This window comes from Abramis brama (assembly GCF_963993115.1).
Source record: "Abramis brama genome assembly, chromosome: 2".
NCBI classification, from domain to species: domain Eukaryota; kingdom Metazoa; phylum Chordata; class Actinopteri; order Cypriniformes; family Leuciscidae; genus Abramis; species Abramis brama.
The window spans coordinates 31,053,267-31,076,863 of NC_139964.1; positions in this window are offsets into that span (position 1 = coordinate 31,053,267).

Below are 23,597 nucleotides of genomic sequence, written 5' to 3' on the forward strand. Positions count from 1 at the left end.
CCAAATGTTCAAAGACAGTGCTGCATAAAACCAGACACCTCTGGAAGCTAAACCTGTGTGATACTGTGTATACACTACACCACTAGCTGTTGATCCAACGGAGAAGAGTCTTGTAATATTTATGAGGTTTGTGACTAATGGCCCATTCACTTCAAGAGCGATAATTATAGCGTTAACCATATTAGCATCAACACCGGCGGACGATAACACTGTTTATCGTAAGCGCATGCTTATACGTAGAAGAGTCTTGTAATGTTTATGAGGTTTGTGACTAATGGCCCATTCACATCAAGAGCAATAATTATAACGTTAACTATATTAACCCTCTGAGGTCTAAGGTGTTTTTGGGGTCCTTGAGATGTTTTGACATGCCCTGACATTTGTGCTTTTTTCAGTTGTTTATAAACATATTAATGGCAAAGTTGTCATTACACTATTTAGCACAAACAGGGCTACCATAATATGTGAGCAACATGTATGTATATGTTTGTATTTTTGAGAGAATAATGTTTATGCATAGTTATTGAAAAGACTATGTTGTCGCCTAGAGTTTTTGCTTCAAAATGATCTGAAAATCATCCTGCCTAATCATTCACATAAAACAATACATTGATTTAAATTTTGTAAGACACTTTTAGTTTGGAAAGGCAATATGCGTGGGGGCGTGAATGATCATGAATAATGCTGTGATTCACACCTGAGAAGACAATGAACCGCATAATGAGCCTTTCATTCAGGTGTTTCACTGAGAGGGTATATATATATATATATATATATATATATATATATATATATATATATATATATATACAGTGGGGAGAACAAGTATTTGATACACTGCCGATTTTGCAGGTTTTCCCACTTACAAAGCATGTAGAAGTCTGTAATTTTTATCATAGGTACTCTTCAACTGTGAGTGATGGAATCTAAAACAATCCAGAAAATCACATTGTATGATTTTTAAGTAATTAATTTGCATTTTATTGTATGACATAAGTATTTGATACATCAGAAAAGCAGAACTTAATATTTGGTACAGAAACCTTTGTTTGCAATTACAGAGATCATACGTTTCCTGTAGTTCTTGACCAGGTTTGCACACACTGCAGCAGGGATTTTGGCCCATTCCTCCATACAGACCTTCTCCAGATCCTTCAGGTTTCGGGGCTGTCGCTGGGCAATACGGACTTTCAGCTCCCTCCAAAGATTTTCTATTGGGTTCAGGTCTGGAGACTGGCTAGGCCACTCCAGAACCTTGAGATGCTTCTTACGGAGCCACTCCTTAGTTGCCCTGGTGTTTCGGGTGAAACTGTGTGTTTCGGGTCATTGTCATGCTAGAAGACCCAGCTACGACCCATCTTCAATGCTCTTACTGAGGGAAGGAGGTTGTTGGTAGGGATGGGCAGATCGATGCTGCAGTATCGATATATCGATACTCACAAGATACTTACTTGGTATCGATACCTCTACAAAAATATCGATATTAAAATTATATTAATAATTTCTGCATCACTAAGTGTTTTTGGTACTTCTTTTTAAGGTTTGTGCTAAATAGAAAACACCCCTCCCTGACATATTTAGCTGGCCCGTGAGAGAAGCAAGCGACGTGCCCTGCCTACACGTACACGGCACGTATCGCACACTAGTTGCACACTTCCGCATAAACAGAATGGTACTATGACGAAAGCGAAGTGTGGTATGGTGCTACTTTTCAACGGCAGACAAAAATATAGCAAGATGCAATATTTGTGACAAGAAAGTTTCACACAGCAGCAACACAAGCAACATCTTTAAACATTTCAAAACAACACACCCTGAAACGTATAAAGAGGCTAAACAAAAACAAGCTGTCAACAGTGCCCAGTCTACCGCTCCACTCTCTGTCCGACAAAAGACGTTGCAGGAGAGTTTTCAGGGAGGCAGACCCAGGTACTACAGAGTGCAGTTATTATCTCCTTCTCTCTCGTTCGTTAGGCTACATTAGGGTAAAAACCTAATATATACATTAGCCTTCGGGCAACCCACATGTTATATACACATATACTAATGGGGTCTGTAATATTACATTTTTTCAAAAGAATAGTTATGTTCACAATTGTTGCATCTATTTGATCAAAAATACAGTAAACACAGTAATACATATATTATTACAATTTAAAATTACTGTTTTTTTATTATTTATTTTAAATGTATTTTAAAATGTAATGTATTCCTGTGATGCAACACCAATCTGAAGCTTAAAGATTAGAAAAACTGTATCAGCAATTAAAAATAAAAAGACATTGAAATTTAAATGTATTGCTAAACAGGAAAAATATGTATGAAGTTGAAAATGAAGAAAAAATGGCCTGTTTAAAAGCAAGAAATGTTTAAAAAAGTGTGTTAAATGTTAATTTATGTTATAATGTATATTTTATTTAATCAATATTATTTTGTAAAAAACTGTATTATTTTAAACGTTTATTTATTTGTTGTAAAATTTGCTTTTGTAATAAATTTATTAATGGCCAGTATGTGTCATGTGTCATGTGGATGTAATTTGCATGTAAGTGTAATGATAAAATTTTACTAAAAATGTACATTATTTAAAAAAAAAAAATCACATGTACAATTAAAAAAATAAGCGGTATCGGTATCGTTAAAATTGTACCAAAAAATATCGATATTGTATCGAATTAAAAAAGTCCCGAGGCGAGGGCAGGCCGACGAATGACCAAGGCGAAGCCGTAGGGATGAGGGAGCCAGGCGGAGCTGGTGGACTGATGGACCATGGTGGAGAGGAGGGAGGTGGGAGCCAAGGTAGAGCTAATGGACCAACGGGCCGAGGTGGAGTCCTGGTCGTGGAGACCGGGGATCCACCGACCATGTTGGAGCTGAAGAATGGCAGACCCGCGGCGACCCCACATCCCTGATGGTGGAATAAGGGTGAGCTGAGGGGCTGACAGGAAGCAGCAGAGGCGTAGATGAGGAGATTATGATGGGAGGAGGTGGGAGAGGGAGGCTGGGTGAGAGGGAGGCTGGGTGGGAGGGACGGAGTTCAGAAGCAGGCTGAGGAACCATCTCAGGCTCAGGTTCTGGAACAGATTCAGGCTTGGGAACAAACTCAGGCTCAGGCTCGGGGACAGATACAGGTCTGGGAACAGGAACAGTTCTTGGGGCAGGAACAGGTCTAGGGACAGGAACAGGCTCTGACGTGATGGTGGCCATCCTGGCTGAAGGCTCAGGCGGTGTGGCGTCGGCGGCCATCGTGGCTGAGGATTCAGGCGACGTGGAGACGGCCATCTTTGCCGAGGGCTCAGGCGGTGAGGCGGCGGCCATCTTTGCCGAGGGCATACACTGACACGTGACAGCTGTTTAATTGCAAGTGCATGCTTATGCCGCTTTAAATGCTCAAGCCAAAAATGCTTTAAAGTCAAATACTCTTTAAAGTCAAAGTGGAGAGGATTCTGATTGGCTTTCAATGTTTTTTATCGTTCATCAGCTGAAAACACCCCCACACAATTTGAAAGTGATTTCATCAATATCGTTCCTCTGTGTTGATATCATTATAGCTGTGATGTGGACTTTGCTATTCTCATAGAATTAGAAGCTCATAGCAGCTTATTAAAGATTTACCTACCAGTCCACACCAGAACGATAACTATAAAGTTAACTATAACAATAACTATATAAGTGCCCACACCAGCAGACGTTAATGTTCCGCTTAATATAATGTTTGCTGAATTATAAAATGGAATGTTCTAACAAGCATGTGCTGTAGTTTTGTCATCTGCCAATTTAAATGCTTTTTTACCATTTTTTAAAGGCAGATGAGTTCTGATTGGCTGTCAATGTTTTTATCGTACATTGATATCATTCCTCTGTGTTGTCTTCTCTATAGCTGTGGTGTGGACTTCCCTATTCTCATAGTTCACACTAATGGAGAATTCCATTTACCTTGGAAGTGGGAAAGTCCTAGTTCCCAGTAGGAACTTTTAACTGGAGCGCCCCCTCAAGTCAGAGTTGCGACTGGAAAACTCAGAATCCTCCAGAATCCAACATGGCTGCTCAGCGCATAAATCATAGTGAAACTGTTGTGATGCATTGCTTACTAGCACTTCTGTTTGTCATGATACTTGTGGACATGATACTTCTGCATTATCTGTGCAAAGTACCACTTTTGCATGTGTTTGTATTCCAAAAGGGCAAGCACATCAAAGGTTTGCCTGGAGTCGTCCATCTTGGTTTTCTGACCTGTGTACTGGAACGCGGTCAGCTCTTGTGTGACTTATTCCATGCTACGACATCCCTCATCTGATTTAAATGGAACGCAGTATGAGAATGATAATTTTAGCCTAAAAATAACTATAACGGTAAAACCGCTTTAAGGCAAGCTTCCAAGGTTAGCAAAAAAAGCGTAACACAATGGTACACAGGCAAACAAAACAGAGGCCATTTTCTGAATGGATGTCAATGGAGGAGAGGCTTGACTGCGCTGAATGAACTGCTTTTGTGAGGAAATAGCTTATCACTTAATGAATTGACAGCCTATTGGCTAGTCCTCAATATCTTTGCCTTTAAACATTTGTTTTTGATTTATTTTGTCATGAGATTGTATGTTTACGATGAAAAAAATTGCTGTTTTAGAAGAGAAGTCACAGACAATTTTGCAACAGGGATTCAGTTTGTGGCACTACTCAACTACCTTAATCGTGCGTTTATTAGCTTCCTGTTTCACGTGTAGAAACATTTCTCTGGGTTTCTTAACGGAACAGATCGTGGAAGTGTAATGGAAGTTCGTCACTGGAAGAGACAGGGTGGGTTATGAACGCGTAATATGAGTGGCAGCGAATGAGTCATAACAGCGATCACAGGAGTGAAAAAACACAGGCAGACATCGCTGGAAGCCGCTAATGCTCATCAAATCGCGTAAATCAGTGGGAAATTAATATAAATTATGATTCTGTAAATGTGAAGTAAATGTATAAATATCAATACTGCAGATATGAGCACTTTTGGACAAAGCCAATGAACGCTGTTCAGTGAAGCTATGTGAACACAATAAACCGGAGCAGACGTGACTGAATATGAATGCGTGTTGTTATTCTATTCAAAATATCAAAAAATGTTTGCACTCCTGACATAAATTAAGAAATGAATGTCACTGCAACAGCGTTTTATCAAATTACGAAACTGGAGTCTGAGTCGAAAAATTTAATCTTGTATAACTTACAAAAAAAGTTGAAAATTGCTTAACTTACTTTGATGAGTTTAAGCAATGTAAAAACATATGTTGTCATGACTTATTGATCAGCAAAAAAGTTATTGAACTTCGACAATTACAATGACATCAAGGCTGTAATGTGATTAGTTATCAAGTCTTGCTATCTCCCAATAATAAGACTTTAAAGTGGAGTGGAATTTGATTGGCTGTCAATGTATTTGTATCATTCATCAGATGAAAAAAACGTGTGAACGGGCCTTAAAAATCTTCATGCATGACAAAAAAAACATCATTACATTTAGGTAGAAAGCTTCAAACCGTGGTGTTGCTAGCATAGCGTCCTGGGGTGGGCATTTTGGAATGAGAATAGAAACAGAGTTGAGCATTAATGAAATTCACTGATATTCCAGCATAAATATTAATGTCACTGTATATGCAGCACTGCTTTAAATCTGAACTGTTTTCATTGACCTCTGCCTCATGCCTTAAATTATACTTTCATTTCCTGCTTATTTCAAGCTGGAAACTAATCAATGAGAACGGGTTTAGTAAAAATGTCCACATGTTTTAGAAACCATATTCCCTCTGGCGCTATTCAAATCTAGTGCTCTGGAATAAGTGGAGTGCACAGTGCATTTGCAATCATTCAATCCCACCTTTGACACCATATATTTAATTCCAGTTTAAACATGCTAATGAGTAATTTGCTTAACCCTACGGTATTAGTTTACACTAAGTGACCAAGCTGACATAACTGAGCAGTTGTTTGAGAAGTCTTAATGTGTGGTTACTTACAGCATTTACCGCATCCTCAAGGTTTGCTTGATTTTATTCATAACTTGCACATGAACACTGACACTTAAGATAATAAGGGAATTCACTACTGTGGTATCGGGCTTTCTTTAAGCAATTCTCTGACGCCTTAGTCTTTGCAAGTACTAAGCTATTGTCAGTGTGATAGATCCATTCGTGTTGTTTGCGGCACGTCTGAACCCAGGCTACTTTAAATTCATCACCGTTTTGACCAGCGGGAGAAATACACTCAAATCATGTCTCAAGAATGCTCTCTCAACCACTCTAGGCATGTTTGCAAGGGAAAGGAATATCAAAAAGTGCCTTAAACCTGTCTGCAGAGTAAGCTTACAATGCTGAGGAAATTGTTTTTTTTCCAGATCTGCGTTTGTCATGAACTTCTACCTTTACAGAAACAGCATGACAGATCATTCACCAAAAATACTAAAAGCTAGACAGATTGAAAAAAAAAAGTACGAGTTTAAGACTTAAGCTTAAATTTTGATACCATGAACCCCAAAGTTCGTTGACATTAGTTTTCCAGTTTAAATTTCTAAAAATTCTTAAGTCAAGATATATTTACAGCAAGTCAAGATAAAATTACTTACGATATTTATAAATTTAATAAATTCAAAATGACGTTTATACTTAAAACTTGAAAAATATCTGCCAATGAGATAAAAATGTATTAACAACTAACCACTTTTTATTGTTAGTTTATTTGTCAAATATGTATTGTCTTGTTTCAAACAAAGCAATTTATTTTGCTAAATTCAGAAACAAAACTTTTCTTTTGCTTTCATTTTGATAAGAATGTTTAGATATTTGAAAACAGAAAACAAGACAAAAATTCTGAGTTTAAACAAAAATCATGATTTTAAATTATTATTAATATTATTAAATGTCGAAATGAACCAACTTAGATTATTAAATGTAGTATTGTTTATTGCTAGTTCATGTTAACTGCAATTATCTAATGTTAACCAACAAAATCGTTAACACTTAATAAGTATACAGTAATAAAGTACTTACAAATAATTTGCAAACTGTTAGTTTATAGTTAATTCATAGTTTATATATTGTAGTCTCTCTTTTGTTCATATATGAATATGCTATATACAAATAGTGAGTTAATCATTCGTTGTCACTGTGATTAACAGTATTATTCATTTTTAATTAGCTCATTTATAAAGAGTTTGGTCATGTTTGTTATGCTTTGTCAACAACTTATTAACCAAAAAATTGATGTAGAGTATTTTAAACCAGTAGTAAAGTAGTTGTTAATGGTTATTTGGAGTAAATAGTTCTCACTTTAGATTAGGTCATGGAAAATCTGAAAATCTCATTAATTAAGTGATTTAAACCAACCTTTATTGGACATGTATATATACAAAATATGTCATACTGTATGTAAATGTGTGCGTAGTACAAAAAATTAGATCACGTTAAAATAGATCATAGGATACACAGCATAAAAAACATTACCTAACTCATTACATATGATCTAATTAAATAATAATTTCTGAAATTACAGTGAAAATGAATAAAATAATTAATTATTTGTATATATGCTATTAATATATTAACAATGTAGAGACTACAATATATAAACTGTGAATTAACTATAAACTAATAGTTTGCAAAACATTTGTAAGTACTTAATATAAAGTGTTCCCATGAAATATTTGACCAAATAAGTGTTACCAAATAATCAAGTGCTTCAACTTACTTGAAATGTCACACATTAGAATTATCACTAAATTATCTCCATTCTTCTTTGACTTCAAAATGAATTTAATAATTAATAATTCAGAATGACCAAGTATTGTGGCTATGGAGAATACCCATAAGCCCTTGAATAATTTATGTATTCTCGGTCAAAGCATAGTAATTTATGGGGACATTTGATAGATGTTCTTAATGTTAGAGCTATTTTGAGTAAAACCAATACTTGTACTACCAAAAACAAATATGAAATAGATAACTTATCTGCAACTTAAATCATTAAGCTATAGCACATTAGGTAAACAGGATAACAGATGTCTATGGAGAAAGACGTGCAATTCCTAACCCACTTAGCTGAGAGTATATTTACTTTTTAAAATAATTACAGTAGTTTTATGACTGCCAGTTCAATTTGCCCCTTTATGCACTAAATACAGATGACTGTTTCAGCACCTGGTAAACTACACGTCTGAATCTTCACTTAGCCGCAAACAGATTAAAAACAGAAGCTGAAAAACATAATCAGGGAATAATAAACAGCAGGACAATAATAAATGGAGGTTAATGGCTAAATTTGTTAGCTAATGAGACTCTTCACAATCACTTAGAAATGTGCGTGTAAGGCGGCATGAGCTGTTCTTCTACAGATATTTCACTCCAGAACTGTCTCCTTAAAAGAGATTCATTTTGACCAGCAGGCACAAAATTACGCTGGAACTGTCCAAGGTGCTGGCCTTTCATATGCAGTCCTCACCTCATCTGTCTCAAGACACCCAATTTAAAGAGAATCATTTGGAGGGGGAAAATAGGATCATGGAGCACTTAACGTGAGTCTCTTCAGGCAGAAATTCTTAAATTCTACCCCAAAAAAATGAGGCAGAAAGATCAATTAGCATGTGGGAGTGTAAATTAGAATAAATCAAATTAATATAAGAAATAGGATGACCTGAGCGCAAAGTAAATACTGTGAGAAAATGGTATCAAAATGCATTTAAAGGCACAGTATGGCATTTTTCTCCACTAGGGGTCGCTAACCTATTTACAATAACAAAGGCGTAGATTGATGACGCAACATTTGCTAAGAATTATGGATCTTGTCGTCAACGTCAAGCCGACCGATCTAATAATGTTTATGGATGACTGAATACATCGATGTTTTTATCATGACTGTGATATGAAACAGGTCAGGATTGCTAAGAGACAGCTATCAGCTCCACACGCGACGCGAGTCCCGCGGATATAAAAGGAATATGGACATTTCATTCTACCGAACTACACGCAGAATTACTACTCACAGGTGCAGAATCACTACTCACAGGTCAGTTTATTAGACAAATTAAACTTGTGAGGTAACGTAGCGCTGTTTCACTTGGTATAACATTACACTATCACACTAAACTGCATTTGAATGTGTTGAAATGTATGTGTTAGTCTGTCTGTATGAGACTAGCAGTAAACTAGATCAACATTAGAATAACATACAGATCATATTCTGACATTTTATCATTGTTGAACTATAAAACATTGATTAGTTTTATGTAAATGTGCTCACCTGTTTAATAAAGTACATGTAGGAGCGGTCGAAGTCTCGGACGTGGAGCTCTCGTTTATATACTGTCAATGGGAGCTCTCGGCATCTCGAAAACACCGCGCTGATATTGATTCTCGTTTTAGTTCTCCTTTTTTTATCCAAAGTCTGCTTGTCATGGTCCATAATGTTTGAACGAAACAACAACAGCGTGCAGATAGACATTGCGAACTACAAAGTTGTCCGCGTCAGTCGCTTTGGTTACTATCAGACGGCTCTGGTTCATAGCTCTGGTTGAAATGGCAGCACGAGCGGAAACCAGGGACAACGCGGATATGACGGCATTGACTGCGACACAACGGAAATAAAGAAACGGGACGTTTCTCGAATTAAATTACAAATTTCTCCTGGTTTAAAAGTTGTTGGAAACAGTCGGGATAATGTAAGTACACAACTAAAAAATATATATAACATAGATATAGTGATTTTTGCTATTTTTAAAGCAAAAAAGTTACATATTGTGCCTTTAAATCTGCACTTGGTGAGAAACACTGATTGTCTGGAATCTAATTTAATTTTCATTAATATTTCAAATGTGTAAAATGCACTGTGACAAACAGCATTTTAAGAAACACACACACACACAGACATGTACATTCATATATTTAAGAATTATGTAAATAGCACATTCACTCCTTGCATGATGCAACGTTTCTTATCAAGACTTTTCACCACTCCACCATTTGGGGAAAAAAATAGCCACTTAGATAAAAAAATATATATATCTACTTAGTGCACTTTAATGTAAGACACTACATTTGGAAGAAAAGTGCAGATCCAAGACAAGATACTTAGACAAAATGCTGATGAAGGCATTAAAGGACTTTGCATTGGATATAGCTGGAAGCACAGTGAAACGCATCATTAACAAGTACAGAAAGTGAGGAATAACTATATATCTCACTGTAATTAAAAAATGGATGTCAATGGCAGCCTATTACACCTCATCTGAAGAGCACCCTTGGACATTTAGTAGAATGATTATATAGTTCAAACTGAACTTTGGGCTCCACTGTAATCTTTGTGGCAGTAGCATCAGGTTTGAGCATATTTCTGTCGGTTTTTACTACACTCTAAAAAATTAAACCGTGATTTTTACGGTAAAAAACTGGCAGCTGTGGTTGCCAGTACTTTACCGTCAAAAATACGGTAGCAACGTTATTGGTTTTACAGACTTAACTTAAAATTTACAGTAATAAACCGTAATTCATTATCTGATATAATGTGAATTTAACGTCCTATTGAAGTATTAATATCCGTTTTGTACCATTGTAATACACTGATAACCAACAATCACAGCAGTGATGAGAGTCACATGATCAATCAAAGCTCATCACAAGCAGCTCTTCCACAAGAAAGTTAACACTATAGAAGCTGCACAGTGTCATTCACACAAACATTAAACACCATCATGGTAACACACATGAAATTTTAAAAATGCAATAAACATTAATTTAACAACATTAAATGTAACATAAAACCCTAATGTACATAACTGATTAGAACAAACTAAGAAAACTATGAAGAAACATAGTTATTTTAACAAAAATAGATCAAATGTGAAGTGTCACACAGGGAATTGTGGGAATGTCAATTTACGATTTTTCACTGTAAATTATACAATGAGCTGTTCTTTTTCACTTTCAAAAACTGTAAATTTAACGGTATTTTACAGTAAATTACATAAAATGTACCATTTAGATCTATCACAGTTATTTACCGTATATAGTACGGAAACTTTCTGTTAACCAATTAACAGTTTTTCACTGTAGCATTTTTACAGTCTTTTACCGTTAAAATCACGATCATTTTTTACAGTGTATGAAATTCAAACAATAAATGTCGTTTTGGAATTATATTTCAAAACGTTCTTTTTTTGGAGATTTATATGAATGAGGCCTGAAACCGATCTGAGAATAACGGAATACATATGCTTTTATCCGATCAGTCATATCCAGTCTGTGCCACATGGGAGGGAAAAAAAAAATCTGAATTGGGTCACTTGAACTATGTAATGTAAATGCGGTCTAATATTCTCATATATAACCATGGCTATATGTTGTAATACATACTAAAGTAAAAGAGACAAAGAGGAATGTTTTCCCGGCCCTAGATACAGAAAAGAGTTAGATCATTCACATAGTTGTCTGTTGTAGAAACAATGTCATTGTTTATAGTGGCCTCTATAAAACAGAAACATTGGAGCAGCAGGGGCATCAAACTTAGTTCCAGGAGGGCCAAAGCCTTGCTGAGTTTAGCTTCAACTTTAATTAAATGAACCTGATCCAGCTAATCAAGTCCTTCAGGCTTATTTGAAATCTGCAGTATTGGAGCAGTAGGAACTAAACTCTGGGAGCTGAGTTTGACACCTCTGCCTCAGGGGGCGTTTACACCACACCGTTCTCAACAAAAAAAAACATTTGTTTACACTACCGAAAACTTGTTGCCTCGCTGCCCTATCAGGCAATGACTTTGCAGGCACAAAGGTACCTCACAAAACTGATTTCAGAAAGACTTCTGAGGCAGCGTAACCATAAATTGATCTACAGTAAAATAGAGCTTTGGTGAAAACTAATCGAATATTTAATTACTACTATAGACATCTCACTAGAGATGACATCAAAAGTGGAAAACGTTGGTCAAAAATATATATTTACATACGAACTGACGACCAACTGCAACTTTCAGATGCCATATCCTCCTGAGACCCAGAAAAAATAAGTTTTTTGAATTTAGTTTTTTTTTTTCATGTCATCACATTGTTTAGAGCATAAGAAACAAATGGTAAAAAAATATTTTAGAAAAATACTATTTTATTCATACGTTATGCTATGTCCTCTGTAGTGGACACCAGGACTAAGTTGTTTGAAAAATAAAATGACATGAAATTATATATATACGCAAAAACAATGGGATTTTGTTTTCAATCACCAATACATTTGGGGTTTCAGGATTTTTTTAACCAAAATTTGTATAAAGATGATTCTCAACTATGTTATGAAAGATATAATGGAATGAATTAATACACCATTTTACTTTATGCAATATGTGGGTAAAATGGCCATAAATTAATATTCCCATTCAATGCAATGTATCTATACACTGTATCTAATTTGCACATTAATGTGTTCTTGGAGCAACATTTAATGAAAAAAGAAGTGTAATAATTGGAGTAATAATTGGCAACATTTTCATAATAATATCTAATATTTCATAGGAATATTGATGTATAATTTATTTCCATATTCTCTTGTTGTGTCTCCCAAAATGCCTTATAAACATGATTTAAGTCCTGATGTCCTCTACAGTGGACATGTATGAAATCAATGCCCTGTTCTGGAACAGAAAGTCATTTTTTTATTTGAAACCCCATAACATTTTCCTGAGATGTTGTTTTATGAAATACAATTTGAAAAGCAATCCAATTTAAATTATAATTACAATATATTATCATATTTCCTACATTTGATCACTAAATTAATGTCAGACATTTTTAAAGACCAAGGAGAAGTTGTTTTCATGGTGAAACCTCCAAACATATGGTGTTTCTGAAAAGTCCTGAATGTGCTCTTTACAGGACACCCAGGTTGTGACATGTCACATGTATGATGTCAGAGAAATTCACTAAAATATAATGTCCACTACAGTGGACAAAAGTCTATTCCTGGGTCCCAGGAGGATATTTCTTTTTTTAGCTTAACTGTCTATAGGCGAATAGTGTTTATTTACAAAGTGACATCGCCAACTACTGGCCTGGCAGCAAAATACAACGTTTTTAATCGCTTTCACTGATCCGTGTGAACAGAGATAATTTTGACGCATTGTCATATGTACGTGAAAAAACGCATCGTTTTAGTACATCGTTGTCGTGTAAACGTACCGTTAAAGTCTTAAAAAACAGAGTTAAAGCTATTATCACAAAGTATAATGTATGCACCAAAAAAATTAAGAAAAAAGATTGTTTCCCGACAAGTTTCCTAAACAGAGTTATTGATCAGGCAAGCAGATAGTCATGCCTCAAAGTCTCACCATTGGTTGGGCCAATGCTCCTATGTTTGCCTGGTTGGAGAGCTCACTAGCAACAACCTATTAATGGCGTACTTAGGGCGCTTTCACACTAGCACTTTTGGTGCGCACCCGGGTTCGAATGACGTCAGAGTTCGGTTCGTTTGGATGATGTGAACGCTGTTTTCCGAACTCGGGTGCGCACCCGCGAACCGTACTCGAGTCCGCTTAAAAAGGTGGTCTGGGGTACGGTTCATATGAACTCGGGTACGGTTCGCTGCTGATATGAACGCAATCGTACCAAATCGCGGAAGTGAACCGCTATTGATGACATATAATGTGGTGCGTGCCTGCGTGCGTGAGTGTTTAACAACTGTAAAAGGGTCTATTACCTTGACGAAAAGCGGGATTGACGCACTGCAAGCAGAGAGATGATTTCTGCTTGCCTCCACAAAAATTGTCTTCGGCGGGCGGGCAGACATCCCGCTGTCTTTGGAACTGTTTTAATACTTTTGCGGCAGACAGACGCAAGTGTGTTTCTGTATATTTTCTTTGAAAACGAAACCAAAGGTTCAAAAAAAAGAAGAACAAATGTGAAACGAGCAATTCTATCCATGTTGACGCCTTTTCATGGCGGTTACCAAGCAACACGAGTAAGCGCCAGCTGCAGCTTGATGACGCAAGCGTACTGCGGTTCGGATACAAATAATATAATGTGAACACAGTCCATCGGAGGCAGGGGGAGGGGGGAGCAATCGAACTCGGGTTCGGAACAGGCAATCGAACCAAGTGTGAAAGCACCCTTATAGTCGTCTCTGTATATTAAGCTGTACTTTAAATGGGTTAAACATCGAAAATAATGACACACTTCTACTTTAAAGGACCCCAAAAGACTTATTAACTCCCCAGCATTGGGCTGTCTCTTGCTCTCTCACAGGTCTGGGCCGAGTAGCCAATCTCCCGTCCAGTCAAGGAATTCATTACAGGTCAAAACAACCTAGCGCTCTTTGAAGCAGTGCCCATTACTCTTTGCTAGACATTTTAGGAGGTCTTACTTGCATGAAAGAACACAACCGCTCTTGGGAATCTCGGCAGATCTAGGTCCAGCAGAGTGGGCTTTGCCCCTTTGAACCGCCACGAGTCAGCTTCCCTTACCCAATTTTTCATGTTATCCACATAAATAGAAACAGTCAAACTGAACTGGGGTCCGGTGATAAATTCTCAAAGACCTACTTGTCTAAATCCAGTTGTTGGCATTTGGTCAGACGTAGGCGTTAAAAACGGACTTTACAAATATCTTTGTTTGATTCGAGAGCCAAATATGCAAATGGTTTGGGAGTCTAAAAACAGGCCTTTCTTCACAATTTGGATTAATATTGAATATAGAAGAGCACATATTTTGCACTCTCGTTACGTCTCTCAAGCTAAACAGCTTTTGACTGCTGTTTATATTCTGACTCAGCTTGTTCCAATTGTTCATGACAGGCTCTCACAAAACAATGAAAACGCGAAGCTAAAGTTAGCCAAGCAAACAAGCCATCCAATGAGTCCTAATTTCTAGTCTAATACGGGTAAGAGATTATCAAGGTCGCACAAGCTAAGCTAAAAGCTTCCCGCTCTCCCACACGTTAGCGTTTAACCATAGTGAGTCATAGGTGTCCAATCTCACAGTACTCCAAAGCACAGCCCGTTTGTGTTTGTGTGCAGCCAGCCATTCTTGTTTTTTGATAACCCTTTCAAGCGGATAGCGTCGTATTAATAGTCTCCCAGCAGTGTGGCAGCTCCAGCGTTTATATATTTATATCTGCGCACAAAAGCAAGCCGCCGTCTGTCCCTATTGATTTATAGCATTATGAGCAAAAATTGCTTTGTTTGAACCTTTTCTGACCTCTTGGCCACTCTGTGATGCATCTTTAAACGCTCGCTTCCTCTGTTCACGACCTGTCGCTTATACGTTCCGCTGTCAAATCACAGTTGTTTAGCTTATCTCAACCCCTCCCCGGTAAGAGGGGCCCTTTTGGAAATAAACCGAGACTTTTGCGGCTACAATAACACAAAAGCGTACACGACTGCAATGCTAATGCAGTGATAAGAGGGGATGTTCAGATTTACAGAGGAGAGACAGATGCTGAATTTGGATGCTCTTGCATATCAATGGAGATGCTGCAAGTGGAGCGTTTAAAATATGCCATTAATGGCATTCCTCCAATTAGGTATCAAGCCCAGAATCAATGGCATTGGATTGAAATAATTACAAAAAGTATGCAAATACCAACTCTATGGATCGAGGAACCTGCGGGAATTGGTTATCCTTGCCGATCGGAATGGGAAACAGTCTGTGTTCATTATGATTAACCTTTTAGGGTCATTCCACGTTAAAAGCACAGTCAGTTACGGCCTGTCTGATGTAAGGTAACAGGGCAGATGTACAACAACCTCCATTATCATTGAAAAGGCTGTTCTATATTTAAGCAGTAGTGTATTTAACCAGTAACAGCATGGCCATGAGGGCCTTATTGCTTTCATTTGAGTGAGTGAGTGAGTGAGTGAGTGAGTGAGTGAGTGAGTGAGTGAGTGAGTGAGTGAAGTGGAGTGAGTGAGTGAGTGAGTGAGTGAGTGAGTGAGTGAGTGAGTGAGTGAAGTGGAGTGAGTGAGTGAGTGAGTGAGTGAGGTGGAGTGAGTGAGTGAGTGAGTGAGTGAGTGAGTGAGTGGAGACTATGTGCAGTGATATAAAGAGTCCAAAAGTCTGAGACCATTAACAATATATTTATATTGAAGTTATACTATCATATCATATAACATAATGAGTGAAAGTTTTAATCCAAATCAAGAGTTTATTATGTCCTCCTTTTTTACTGACAGCTGCATTCAAGCTGCACAAAATCCACAAGTGCAAAACTTCCATAAGTTCAAAAGAGCAAGAACATCTGACCTTTTGTAGAAAGTATTTCACATGATCAGATGTCACGGATGACCTCAAAATATTGCATATTTTATCTTAACTTTTCATTGTATTAAATTTAGTCACTCATATTTGATTTAGTTGAAATTAAAAACAAACAAATTTTCAGTGCGGTTTCAAACTGCACACTACCTAGATGAAGATGTTGTTTCACATCACAGCTGATACTTTGTGTATTTTATCAAATCTGAAATGTAATATTGAACAATCAGCATCCATGAAATAAACTACAATCATATTAATTGAACCACAATTCAAATATGTAAACCATTACCATTGATTTAGGGGTAAACTGTTAAGAATTACATTTTTCCCACTGACAATGGTTTAGCGCTCAATTCATTTAAGCAATTATGCAAATCATGTAACGAAGCAAGCGTTCCCATAAAATCTATGCTCTAGGCAATCCCAATCCTCTGGATAGGTTGATCTACTATGACTGGATTTGGGATAAATAACATTTCATGATCTATAGAAATTGTGAATGCATCTAAAATAAAATTCCCTTCGCCTCCTGCTGTTTTCCACAGATGGTAATAGTGTTAATTGCACCAGGCAAAATAACTCTTTTACAAAGGAGTTTGTGAATAAGGCTCAAACTAGAAGCCCAATTTACATAGAAAGAAGGTGCGTTAGTGCAGAAGAGAATGACAGCAAATGGATGGATAGTCAAGACGCAGGCCAAAACCGCCAAAACCCAGTATCCAAATGTTTATTATACATATGGCATTTGTAATGCCAGGTGGAACGTAAAAGAACCGTCATCATCTCCACAAACACGAGTGAATGTCTTTTCAGGCGAAGCACTCGACCAGAGGAGGGAAATAATTTGACTCTGAATGTGGATGTGATTCAACAGTGAGTCAGTAACATGCAAACACAAACCATGGCTAATCCCCAGCTAGACCTATTTTAAGTGATATCTGCGAGAGACACAAGTCTCCTCCTTGTTTAATGATGTGGTTTTGAGCAGAAGAGGCATTTAGAGCCATGCAAAATACCAAAGAACCACGCAACATCTGATCAGCGTTAATCTCGCCAACGAAATTACTTGCAAAAATGTTCGTTGATGAAGGATTTCTTGATTGTTGACCAGACAAAAACTATAGGCACTAGTTAAAAACATACTGAGTAACAGTGGACTAATAATGTTTTAGAACAAGAGAAATATAGAAAGAATCAACCTAATCCAATCATAATACAATGTTCTATATTGGCATCATCAATGGTTCCATGAAGAACCTTTAACTTTCCAATGTAAAAAATGTTCTTTATTGTAGAAAAAGGTTCTTCAGATTATTAAAATGTTCATTACAATAAGAAAAAAAAAATGGTTCTTTAAAGAACTGTTCTCTGAAAGGTTCTGTGAGGAACCAAAAATTGATCTTCTATGGCATTGTTTCTCAACTGGTGGGTCACGACCCAAAAACGGATGGCAAGACCGTTTTGAGGGGGGTCGCGAAGTGTGTATATAAAGAAACAACAAAAAAAAGTTGTTCTAAATGTCATCCTAAATAAAAGTAAGGTTTCACTTTATTTTGATGGTCCCTTTAACACGTTCTGTTGACCATAAGTAACGCTGCACCTACATGTCTACTAACTCTCATTACAGTGTTAGTTAAGTATTAGTAGACTGGTAGGGTTAGGGTTAGATTAAGTTGACATGTAGTTGCAAAATTACAGTAGAGTGTCTGTTGGAGGACCATCACAATAAAGTGTTTGCAGATATTAAGCAGACAGTCTACTAATACTCTAATGAAAGTTAGTTGACATATAGTTGCAAAGTTACTTATAGTCAACAACACGTTCAAAAGGGACCATCAAAATAAAGTGTTACCAAAAGTAATTCAAGTTACACAAACACAATACTACAAGCAGTCTGCTCAATGAACAAATGCATAACTTAACCAAAACTAAGTCATATGCATGTAAATATGCTGCTAACTATTCATGTTTAACTTAAATGTACACACCGTTTTCAAAATTTGTATTATTTTATAAGTAAAAACTTATTTTCATTTACTAAAACTGTCATTTCAGAGAAAGTACCATCAACAAAATAAATAATGACATGAGAAAGTATTGTTCATCAAAACACAAACTGTAACTGTCTTGACTGTATGAAAAATGACTATAAAAAATTGAAACAGCATCTGTTGCTATGATGATCATTTTTCTCATGTCTGTGAAATCGAATACTCTGCAATATAGCTGATTTCATTTGTTATTTTTGTGCATTATGACTCTGAGAATGCTGTGTGCTGACATTTGATGCAGTAGGCCTACACGTTGTAATTTCCTCTCTTTCCTGGCAGTGTTTATTAAGGGCCCAGTAATTGAACCTCAGGAGGCTAACTTACAGAAGCTTAGAGAAGGTGTTTTTAACTGCACTTACACAATCTTTTAATGCCTCTAAAATCACCTGGTGACTTCCTGTTAGCAGGTCAGAAACGCTCACTAACCACTGCAGCATAAACAACACAAATGCGCACCAAGCGTACGCTTCAAGAACCGCAGATGTATCTAGATATAGACGACACATTTGTATTTGACAGGTACTATAAATCTGCAGAACTGAACTCATTTATCTAAACATGCCAAAGAGGAAATGGACTGATACCGATCAGCAAGCGTCAAGTGTATTGTTTCACTTACTAAGCCAAGTAATTACCAAATGCCATGATGTTGAATCAGCTTTTTTTTGTTTTGTTTCAAACATCACAGCATGATCATTTTTTATATTTAAGAAATTAATATTAAATTAGAAAATAAATGAAAAATGAAAATGAAAGAAATAGTATATAGTGGGAAACACTTTACAATAAGGTCTCATTTGTTAACATTAGTAAGTATTAGTATTAACTAACATGAACTTAATATTTTACAGTATTTATTAACCTGTGATGTCACTTTATAAAAATGTTGGTAATACTTTACAATAAGGTTCATTATTTAACATTAGTTAATGTATTAACTATATTTGTTCATCTTTGTTAACGTTAGTTAGTACAAATACAGTGTATGTTCATGTTAGTTCACAGTGCATTAACTAATGTTAACAATATTTTAATAATGTATTAGTAAATGTGATATTAACATTAACAAAGATTAATAAATGCTGTATAAGTGCAGTTCATTATGAGTTCGTGCTAATTAATGTAGTTAATGTTAACTAATGAACCTTATTGTAAAGTGTTACCAACATTTTAGTTCACAGTGCATAAACCAAAGTTAACAGATAAAACAACTGATCTTAAGAAGTGTATGAGTAAATGTTGAGATTAACATTAGCTAAGATTAATCAATGCTGTAGAAGTGCAGTTCATTGTTAGTTCATGTTAACTAACTAATGCTAACATTAAACCTTATTGTAAAATGTTACCGTAATGCTTATAAAGCCAAGTAGTCAGATAGGAGGAGTTAAAAAGAAAAAAGGAATTAGTGACTATTAGCCGAAAAAGGAAAGTCAATTCAAATGATTTTCTTAAATCAAGCATATTAAGTCCAAGAAAAGGCATTAAGAAAGAAAGTATGCCAATTTTGAGCACCATATTGACTTTATGCATTCATTATCTTCATGCAAATTGCGAGTTCTTGGATTCCACTTGATTTGCATTTGCTTTTACAGAAGAATACTTTTGTACGAGGCAGCGAGAGAACAGGTGTTGGAAGTTTTTGGCAAGCTTACAGTAAGTTTGAGTTCTGCTTAAATGAAATGCTGCATCTGAGCCTCAAACGCTGCTGTTGTCATAACAGTCATAACAGCATTTTGTATACTGTCAGAGCTCAAGTAACAGCAGCTCTCTGCAGAACACCAGATCAATCACAGTTCAGTATGCAAAAAAAGAAAAAAAAATGCTAGAAAGACGACCAACCGCAAGATGCGATTAGTAGCCTATGAAAATTCTACACTCATTGTGGAAGCAAGGATGACTACAGTTAACATCACATTCAACCTGTCATTTGTATGTTGACAAAGAGGAGATGAATGTTAAGAACATATACGTTCAGGTCCATCTCAGAACCTTCAGTGTCGTCTTCACAAAAAAAAAAAAATCAGCGAGTCAATAGCTTCTGAGAAAGCCGTTTAAAAGCTAATTGAAACAATTTTCTCTTGCTGCAGGGGAGGCCAAATTACATCTTCTTTGAACTGCAAGATTGGGAAAAGGAAATTCTCTGAGTGAACATAGAGCAATTGCTCAGAGACTGCGAGGGAAAAGGCAATAGTGAGAGAGACAGTTGTAAAGCAAATGGCCATTTCTCTGTCATTTCTGTGCTATACATTACACTTTCATCATATATGACGCTGTGCCTACCGCTGCCTTTTGGTTATCTCAAGAACAATAGCAACATAAAATAAATATTGAACTGCAAAGAGAAGTCATACAGTGACTCTATATGTAGAAATAGCTATGTAAAGTGATATTAGTGAAATTCAATTGGGGCACAAGGCATCACGTAGACAAGGTACGCATCCCATTAACAACGCTGAAGGCTACTCAAAAGTTAATGGGGATACGACGGGACAGAGACATTTGCATTTAAATTGGAACAACTTCCAAAATCCCATCGACCCACAGGAGTCGAGTGGTGGAGAGGATGGAGTGATTGTAGAGACAGCATCAATGTGAATCCACTCTGAGGTAGGATAGAAAGACATTCATCCATAAATCCTCTCTAGAGAGCAATGGATATACAGTACTCAGAAGCACATTGGTGCACCATTGGTGTCCACGTCTGTATACTTAAATTACAAATTGTTTTTACCACCATGGCCATTTTTGTACAATGATTTAGGTAATTAGCCTGACGTCGTCATACTCAGATTCTAGTCAGAATATGAGTCTGATACTGCTCCATTGGGCTGTGATTAAAGGGGTGGTATAATGCCCTTTTCACAAGACGTAAAATAAGTCTTTGATGTCCCCAGAGTGTGTGTATGAAGTTTTAGCTCAAAATACCCCACTGATATTTTTATATAGCATGTTAAAATAGTCACTTTTTGAGGGTGAGCAAAAACGCACCGTTTTTGTGTCTGTTCCTTTAAATGCAAATGAGCTGCTGCTCCCGGCACAGTGGGCGGAGCTTCAAGAGCTTGTGTCCTTTTACCTCAAACAGACATGCACTGAAAATTTCTAAAACTTTTAGCCTTTTATGTTCAAACCGGAGTCAGACAATGATGGAGAGACTCAAGAAGAAGTGACAACATGTAGACAACATCTCTGAATGGTTAGTTGATGAATTTATGCAGCTTATGTGTAGTTATCTTCTAGTCATTGATTAGCATATTCTATCTTGATAATCTATAAATCGTGTTCCCAGGGGCGGGGTTTATGTAAATTTTAGGGTTGGTGATGTCACTAACCCGGGAGGAATGTTGTGTAGTTCCTACCAGCCGTTTGTTGTAGTCCGATTTCTTTAAACGATTTCTTTAAACGCAAATATCTCCCTTTGCTTTGAACTTTGAGCATTGTAACATTGCAGACGTTGTTTATGCTCAGACAGCAACTTTACACACTATCTAAAGTTAAAAAAGTGAAATCATATTCAACCACCCCTTTAAAGGGCGTGTTTCAACCGAACCAGGAAAGAAAACGCCTCTGCACTCAATTGGATAGACCTACAACCAATCAGAGCAACGGAGTAAGTGACGGAGGGAGTACTTTGGGTTCGGGCCGAGTACCGAGCCCGGAGCCCTCTCCTCGGACAGCACGCCAAATATGCATTTATTCTATCTGACTTATTTGTAAGTGTGAACTCGTGAAATCTCAATTCTCCAGCGACAGTCATCTTTGTTGTAAACGAATTCAACCCAAGTGCTCTTTGGTGACGTGGATGATTACGTACTGTTGATCATCTGTCCATCGTATAAGCATAGTTGCTCCACAACGGATCAAGTCCAGATCGAACTTCCCGACCTCAAATGTTGTGGGCGGGGCTAAGTTCGGCTGGCATCCAGGCTAGTAGGTAATGCTTTGAAAGTTCAAATTATGAGCTAACATTTATCGTATATAAAAATAAACAATATACAAAATATTATTTGAAATATATTGACTGGAACAGTATTAACTGTCATTAAAAAATATGTTTTGCTATAATAATAATTATTATTATTATTAAATGACTTCAAAATATAGGCTATATATAAAAGTTATAATATACAAAATAATTTATTAAATATTTTGTCTGGATATATGGTGAGTAAATTATGACAGAATTTTCATTTTTGGGTGAACTAACCCTTTTATTTTGATGCTCCCCAACAGACATTCTTCTGATTATAATCAACTTTGCAGAGCATGTCAACTTATTCATTCTACTAACCCGAACCTCTAACAGTCTACTAATACTTAGGAGTTAGGAAGTGAAAGTCCTGCCTCTTGCCACATATTGACCTTTTCAGGCCAGGCATGGTGTCTTCCTCCTTGGAAAAGATTCCACTAGTAACAAATATGTGTGGATGCAGTCCAAGGCCTCGGAGAACAAGCACCAATGGCCCCCAGAAATCCATCCCTTATTCTTATTTCACCCTAGACGATTTCTTTTCTTTCTTCAGCCTTCCTCATTTTTTAATCTGAAGTCTTGCCACTTTTTTTTCTCCCTCAAGTTGCTGTCATATCCAATTGACTGGAAGGCACAATCATCCAGCCCCGCAGATGCTGTGCTGAAGAGCAGCGGTCTCTCTTATCTCTATCACTCCTGCAGTTTTGCAGGGACACTCGTCGCCAATGAGACATTCACTCGCTTTGACCCAACTTTATCTTGCCCCCACTGGACCCTTCTCACCAGAGCCGGTTGTGTGCTACTATCTTGAAGGCAAATAGTTGCTTCCTGCTAAGAAATGGACAGAAATACCTCAGGAGCCCGTCTGTATTAAAGGGCAGGCTGAGAGGACCAAATTATTTGATGTGTGAGATGGCCATTAGCATATGGTAATGAAGTGAGCTATTGCGCTTATGAAAGATTATTGCCATGTGGAGGGAAAACGCATTGCCGTGCACCGCTCTGGGACGTTAATCAGATTTAGATTAAAATAATATTTCACCCTTATGAAATTCCAAGCATTTGTTACTTTCGTGTAGGACGAAAAGCATCAGCATCATTAACTTTCTATAGCATGTGGACAGACAGTCCAGGGTTTTTTTTAGAAGGGAGCACCATTCCAAGGGACGGATGGAGACAAACCAAGAGCAGAGTGAGCCATAAAAATAGCCAAATATAGGAAAAACAGCCAAATAACTTCTCCATTGCTCTTTGCTAATGCTTTTCTGTAACTGCCTCAATCTCCATCTGTCTGTTTATGGGCTGGACAGCTTTTCCTC